Source organism: Onychostoma macrolepis, chromosome 19 (assembly GCF_012432095.1).
Source record: "Onychostoma macrolepis isolate SWU-2019 chromosome 19, ASM1243209v1, whole genome shotgun sequence".
In the NCBI taxonomy this organism is placed as follows: domain Eukaryota; kingdom Metazoa; phylum Chordata; class Actinopteri; order Cypriniformes; family Cyprinidae; genus Onychostoma; species Onychostoma macrolepis.
Window position 1 is genome coordinate 27,762,758 of NC_081173.1, and position 8,318 is coordinate 27,771,075.

At 41.7% G+C, this 8,318-nt stretch overlaps 1 pseudogene; it reads right to left on the reverse strand.

Moving 5' to 3' along the window:
• Positions 1 to 4,903: 4,903 nt before the first annotated feature.
• On the reverse strand, positions 4,904 to 7,362 carry LOC131525168 (class I histocompatibility antigen, F10 alpha chain-like; annotated as a pseudogene).
• Between the last annotated feature and the right edge of the window lie 956 nt (positions 7,363 to 8,318).

Consider the following 8,318-nt stretch of genomic DNA (forward strand, 5'->3'; position numbering starts at 1 on the left):
GGGTGCAGAGCCAGAGGTGGTTTTGTAGTTAAACATCAATGCCTTGAATTTTATGCCAGCACAAAACTGGTCTAGGCATCATCACAATACAGAATTATGGAAGCTCAGTAACAATGGAACAAAATGGAAGTTATGAATGTTATTTTTAGTCAAACCCTTAAATTCAAGCATTAATAAACATTATTTTTACTTTTACTCCAATGAAAATTTTGAACTAAGATCAAAATTCTGTAAATGAAAAATGTATCATTCTTATGGATTGCCAAAGCTAAATAAAATAACAAATAAATAAATGAATACATAAAAATATACAAAGAGAGGTAAAATCAATCTATCAATCTACAAGAAAGCAACGAAGATAAATATGTCTATGTTTATTTCCTCATGCACAATTGTATTTTTCCCTAATTTATTTCTTTTTACTGAAGTCATTTAAAGCAATGAAAGAAGATCTTGGCCATATCACCCACTTTCTAGGCCACTTGACTTGCACTACTCAGAGTTCTGAAAGCTTCTTCCTTGCTTTTGCCAGAACACCCCCATTTTACCCTACGGACAAAGAAATTAATAAATAAATAAATGTGGAAATAAATCAGTTGCACTAGTGTGTCCCTTCCCTTTCTTAAAATAGGAAATTACTGCAGCTGTAATTATTTTTGTATCTTGCAGACATGTTCCGAGATGGATCCAGTTACAGTTGTCATCTTAAATTCAGTCATTAAAAAGACATGATATTATTCTTATGACTCTGACATTCTGTAGGTGAAGAATGTGGCATGCCAGCATGCTTGGCCAATTATATTGTACCAACAGTTAGGTAGAATTCAGTGAAGCAGCTTGTACTGTATATCATGTCACACTTGCTTTGGTGATTAGAGAAGAAGCATCTGATAGAAACCTGATCTGATTACAATGTTTTAATTTCAAACTGAGCAGGAAAGCTTATGTCAGTTCCCCAATCACTAATACAGCTAAATTAATTTAATGAATGGAGAAAAAATTATTTGACGTAATGATTGCACATTCTTCTCCTTCAAAAATATTATAGCCTATTCCTTTCATGTGATCGCTGGTACCACCACAGTCACCCTTGACATTTATATAGATTTCTTTGGGATTTTATAAACAGATTATCTATTTAGTCAGTTAGGTCGATGATTCATTTTTAAAAGGAATCAAATATTTCTCAGCAGAATACGAAATGAATAAGTAGAAATAAATATTTTGCTCAATAGTAACATGGCCAGATTTATTTCACCAGCTATTCCACTGCAAGATTCCACAAATTATACTGCATCCCTGCAGTGGCGAATTAAGTGATTCTGATTTATATTTCAAATCTTATGAATGGACTCAGATACCTTCTGCTGTTTTAAGTAATGACAGACATTCACTGTTTCTTCCTTTTTATGAGATTTTCTTTATTTTTAAAGAATCAAAGTGACATTACATCATTTTGAAGGCAACCAATATTCAGAGAAATCGTGTATATTTTATTTAATGTCCAGATGTAAAAATTTAACAGCACAACATATTTTGAACCAGTTATTTTGTACATTATGTCATCTAAATCATTTAAAAAAAAGAATTAAAAAGAATTCTATAAACATTAATAGCTCAACAATCCCCTGCAAAGCATAAAATACAAAGCCTGCATATTGAGATGTTTAATTGGAAAAACCCAATTATTAAATCTAGACCGTTTAAAGTACTTAAAATATTGCATTTAATAAACTATTTTTTAAACAATTCCATTGACTTCTTAGTCTCCTACAGAAATTGTCAGCAAAACACAAATAAGCTTTATAGACTTGGATAGGCTGTTGTACCCAGGTGGTTACATTGACATTTTATATATATATATATATATATATATTGTAACGGTAGGAAGAATCACACGACACGGAGGTACAATAAATGCCCCGAAGGGTGCGTTTATTGGGTGCGTGAATGCGTGCCGTAGTGCTCGTGAGTGAGGAAGTCGTGCTCCAGGATCCGCTCGTGTCCCTGTGCTCTGCGTGGGTGAGAGTTCCGTGATCGTGTCGTTCGTGCGTTGAGGGCTGGCCGGTTAGTCGCTGCTTTCTGTGGCAGAGAGAAAGAGAAGTTAGCGGTGCGTGCGCTGGAGTCATGTCTCACCCTCCTCTCCTTCTGGCTTGCTTTTATCCCCTTCTTAATTGGCTCCAGGTGCGGCCGGCCAGCCCGTGCTAATGACGTGCAGGTGATTCTCCTCTGTTTCCAGGGCGACGCTGATGAGGTCCCGGGACACGCGTCACAATATATATATATATATATATATATATATATATATATATATATATATATATATATATATATATATATATATATATATATATATTTATTGTGGCGGTGGAAGAATCACACAACAAGGTGGGTCAATGAATGCCCGAAGGGTGCGTTTATTGTGCCAAGAATTCGTGCCAAAGTGCTCGTGTGAGATATTCTCGTGCTCCAGGATCGCGTCTTCCCTCCTTCCACGTGGGTGAGTGCTGGATGTCGGGTGGTGGTTTTGCCTCGGAGCTGGCCGGTCAGACACTGCTCTCCGTCAAGTAAGGAGAGGGAGGTTAGCGATCTCATAGTCGGAGACGTATCTCACCAGTCTGTGCGTGTTGGCGGCTTTTGTAGGTGTCTCTTGATTTGGTTCAGGTGTGGCCGGCCAGCCCGCGCTGATGGCGTGCAGGTGTTCCTCCTCCGTTTCCAGGGCGACGCTGATGAGGCCTTGGGACACGCGTCACACTCCCCCCCCCTAAGCGTTGTCCTGGTCCTGCGAGCCAAAGGGGAAATTAGGGGTGGGTGGGGAGAGAAAGCTGACAGACCTGCGAAAGCTGCCCATATCCGCGAGAGTCCATCGGCGTTAGCGTTGACCGTCCCCGCCCAGTGTCGCACGACGAAGTGGAAGTCCTGGAGCGCCAAGAACCAGCGGGTGACCCTGGCGTTGGTGTCCTTGGCCCGGGCCATCCATTGTAATGGGGCATGGTCAGTGAAGAGAGTGAACTTTCTGCCAAGGAGGTAATACCTGAGCTCCAGGACTGCCCACTTGACGGCCAACGCCTCCTTCTCGACGGCGGCATATCGTTGCTCTGTTGGGGTCAGCTTCCGACTGATGTAAATCACCGGGTGTTCCTCACCGTCCTGTACCTGGGAGAGGACGGCTCCCAACCCGGTGTTGGAGGTGTCCGTTTGTAACAGGAAAGGGCAGTTAAAGTCCGGGGCTCGTAGTACCGGTTCCGCGGTGAGAGCCGCCTTCACTTTCCGGAACGCCTCGGCTTCGGTGGGGCCCCAGGGGATCTTCTCTGGCTGCCCCTTCCTGGTCAGGTCTGTCAGGGGCGCTGCTAAGGAGGAGAAGTTAGGGATAAAACATCGATAGCACCCCGCCAATCCCAAAAAGGCACGCACCTGGGTTTTTGAGGTGGGCCGTGGGGCCGAGAGGATAGCTGCCACCTTCTTCTCCTGGGGTCTAATGAGGCCCCGGCCCACCTGGAAGCCCAGGTACTTGGCTTTCGTAGAGGGCCAGGTGACATTTCCGGGGATTGGTGGTCAGTCCCGCCCTGCGCAGCTCCACAAGCACCCTCCGCAGCCGCTCCAGGTGGGGTCCTCCCAGGTCTCCGAATGAACGACGACATCATCCAGATAGGCTGCGGCGTAGGACTGGTGGGGCCTCAGTAGGATGTCCATCATCCGCTGGAAGGTGGCTGGGGCCCCATGCAGGCCGAAGGGGAGAACCCGATACTGCCAGTGGCCACTGGGGGTGGAGAAGGCTGTCTTGGGTTTGGCTTCATCCGTTAGTGGTACTTGCCAGTAGCCTTTAGTGAGGTCCAGCGTTGAGATATATCGGGCTCTCCCCAGCCGATCCAGCAGCTCATCCACCCGCGGCATGGGATAGCCATCGAACTCGGAGACTTCGTTTAGGCGGTGGAAGTCGTTACAAAAGCGGAGGGTGCCATCTGGTTTCGGGACCATGACGATGGGGCTGGACCATGGGCTGCGCGAGGGCTCTATTACCCCTAACTTCAACATCTCCTGCACCTCCCCTTCGATGGCGTGTTGCCGAGCCTCCGGAACTCGGTAGGGCCGCTGCCAAACAATGGTTCCAGGTGGTGTGCGTACGTCATGTTGGAGGACGTGGGTCCGCCCAGGGAGTGGGGAGAACACATCGGAGAATTGACCGACCAGATGTTGTAGCTCGTTCTTCTGGGCAGCCGATAGGTGGGGGTTGACGTCTACAACCACGGGGTTGGAGGTGGCCAGGGCAACCCATCGCTTTAGGAGGTTGACATGGTATAATTGCTCTTCCTTTCTTTTCCCAGGCTGTCGCACTCTGTAGGTGACGGGCCCCACTCTCTCGGTCACCGTATATGGACCTTGCCACTTCGCGAGGAACTTGCACGTTGCCGTCGGAACTAGGACCAAGACAAGGTCTCCTGGCTGGAACTCCCGTGGTTGGGCTGCCCGATCATAGTGGCGTTGTTGGGCCTGCTGGGCTTTCCTGAGATGCTCCCGGACCATTGGCATGACCCTGTCGATCCGCTCCCTCATCTTGCGGATGTGCTCGATGGTGGACCGATGGGCGGCCGGCTGTTGTTCCCACGCTTCCTTGGCGACGTCGAGTAGACCGCGAGGCTGACGTCCGAATAGGAGCTCAAATGGGGTGAAGCCGGTGGACGCTTGTGGCACTTCCCGGATGCCGAAGAGAATATATGGCAGCATCCGGTCCCGGGGGGGGAACAAAAAAAAAAAAAAAGAAGAAAAAAAAAACGATGCTTGTCTGTGATTCTCCTGGAATTATGCCCGCATTCTCTCACTGCTCTCCGTCAAGTAAGGAGAGGGAGGTTAGCGATCTCATAGTCGGAGACGTATCTCACCAGTCTGTGCGTGTTGGCGGCTTTTGTAGGTGTCTCTTGATTTGGTTCAGGTGTGGCCGGCCAGCCCGCGCTGATGGCGTGCAGGTGTTCCTCCTCCGTTTCCAGGGCGACGCTGATGAGGCCTCAGGACACGCGTCACAATATCCAAATCTTACAATCAACTTTGCTAATCAATCATTGGCATTCTTGTGTATTTGTCACTACAGGGAAAAATATATTTTCATAAAGTAAAATCAACAAAATGAATGTAAATCAAGATGAACAGAAATCATGAAGGAACAAAAACTTGATGTAATTAATGTAGAATCATAAGACATGAATCCCATCACAGAAATCTACAATTTTGCGTGCATGTGTCCATTTTTGTTCAATTGTTTGTGCAGTTTATGACTGGACAGATGTGCAGTTGGACTAGCATCATTTTTCAACTTCATCTCTCCCAAGTGTCTGGTCTCCTAAAATACCAAAAAAAAACATTACATTTTGTCTGTTTCACATAACTGAGGGAGATATACTTATGAATAAAAACACTTACATCATCATGCATTAGGAGTTGTTTGAACCATCATCAGATGCTACAACAGAAAACAATATTACAGATAAATAATACAACAGACAGCGCATACAAAACTGTTTATATATATACAGTGTCATTTATTTTGATTACAATAAAGAGAAATATTGTAGAACAAAACTTCTATTTTGATTTACTATATACATTTCTCAAACATTATGTTGCAAAATCAGATTTGAATATGAACATAATACACAGACTAATATAAATCAGTGTCCAGCGGCAGAGTCCATGTGATATTAATGTACTTAAATTAAATAGAGATTATGAGGAATTTACCATTGACTGGTTTGAAGTCTGAAAAACAACCAGAGAAATGGACTTTAAGTTCAGTAATTTCACCCATCAGAGCAGCACACAAATGTGTGAAACATACTCAATACAGTCATGATAATATTACAGTCTCTGTCTCACCTGTCTCTTTCTTTTTCTGCAACACCTTAAACACAATGACCTCCAACAGAGGGACAACAGCAGCAACAACACCAACAATGATACCAATGGGAAGAGAATCTGAAGAATATGATCAGATAAAAAAATTTAAAACAAAAAAGAGATCGTTAATGAACATTTTTGAAGATACAAAAACAGAATCTGTGACTGTAATGCTACCAACTAATAATAATACAGGGCATGATATATTATGTTTGCAGAAGTGAAACAAATGATCTCCATCAACATTGTTCATGGTCTGCTCATCAATACAATCTTAACATTATTAATCACTCTTACTGTCTGCCAGTATCTCTCTGATTGTTTTGCCCTGATGCTCCACCACACAGCTGAACTTGTTCTTCTTCAGCTCATCAGATGTAACTCTGATGTTGCTCAACCTCTGAAAGGTCCCATCCTCAAACTACGCATAATAATATACCCTTATTACCCGTATTATCTGTTTTCGGGCAGCACACTTCTTAAACTAGATAATGTACAGACCCTCCAGCGATGCCCAACGTGTGAAATATGCAGGTTTATACCATAAAAATCTCCTGCATGTCATTCACATTCTGTTCTCATTTTTAAGCAGATAAATGTTGTTTTTTAAGCATACAAGTGCTCTATTTTTTGCTAAAAATGGGAATGCATTTATGATAAGCGTTCACTGTGCAGTGCTCTGCAGTGACACAATTTATAGGCTATTATTACATTTTCTCTCCAGTGTCCCTGCCATAACCCACATACTTCTGCTGTTTGCCTGTGTTCTGGTGGAATCCCATTTAATCTTGGTAATCATAGCTTGAGGATTGGCAGCAGTCCAAGTGTGGGTGCTCTTATCCAGACTGATGAAGTCCTCTCCAACATAACATAGTTTGTAACCATAAGTATCCTCGTTTGGTTCCATCAGTATCCAGCTCACAGCCAAACTGGGATATGTGAGCAGCTGAGAAGTGAAAATCAACACAGATCATATCACACTCACCTGTCATCTTGTTAATTACTCATTAGTCCCTCGTTTGCTTTATTATTTCTAATTCTTGTGTTCCTGAGTTATCCGTTTTCCTGAGTGAGTCTTGAATTAAAGACTATTTGGATTTTATTTTTGTCTTTGTGTGCTAATTATACTGCAACCACCTGTGTCAGCATGATATTAACTAATATTAAATATTAACTATTAATTAAGATTAATAAATTCTGTGTAAGTATTGTTCATGTTAACTAATATAGTTAACTTATGATAAATCCTTATTGTAAATTGTTAACAAAAAATGTATGTGAGATATGCAAAGATGAATTATCTTGGAATCTGACGACTTCAAAATAGAAACCGAACTTATTGCTGTAGTTAAAGACATTTTTAGGTAAATGTATTAACAGTCTGAATGTGACACTGATGTGGATAGTGTCCGTAATTAGAAACTTAGATGTGTGATTTAGGTCCATGTACATACACAAACCTCTAGACACCATTACAATTATGTAAGCTCTAACAACACAAACATTATGAATGTCCTTTTTTTTTTTTATTAGTCAAATCCTTAAATCAAGCGTTATTAAAAAGATGACTCTTATCTACAAGATTGTTTCTCTTGAACAAAAATTGATCAAAGATTACATTTTGTAAATGAAGAAAGTGCCTTACTTGTCCAATATTACTGAAGGCCTTTAGTTGCTAAGTAGAATTGAGTGCAACAGGCTGTGTATCAAACAAATGATGGAAACTTCCCATCTTTGTGAGCATGAATGTTTGGGAAATTCATCAATGAATTAGTGGTTTTAATAAAAGTACTAAGAATTTGACAATGGCAAGTCACAGTTAGATTACAGCTAAATAAATTGACATTAATTACTATATATTTACTTGCTGGGTAAAATGTTTAACCCAACCTTCTGGGCAGTAACCCAACCGCTGGGTCTAAACCCAGCATTTTTTTAGAGTGTTATTAATCTAGCAGCAAACAGCTAATGGGTTCCGATTTTCAAGTAAAAAAAAATATATATATATATACTTTTATTTATTTTATATACTTTTAAAAGGCTGTATCACGTAGAATTAGTTAAGATGGATCCACCACAGTCTAGCTATCATTTTCTTTGGAATATATCTAACCAAAGAGTGACCCTTAAGAGCTCTTTAAAGTACTAAATATTATTTCTGGTGTCATATCTAAGCAGTTCAACACTCCTTTCCTCCATTCCTTCTTGTGTTCATTGTGAATATATCACTACATTTCACCAGCAAAAAATCTATAAATTCTGCTGCATGGCTGAAGTGGTGAATACAGTCATTTTGATTCTGATTAATATTTCATATTCATTCATATAGCAAAATTTAATTAATAGATTCTGATAAAATATGGATACTGCTGTTTTGTGAGGGAGTAAGTATCCTGAAAGTCAGACATTCACTACTTGGCCTTTTTTGT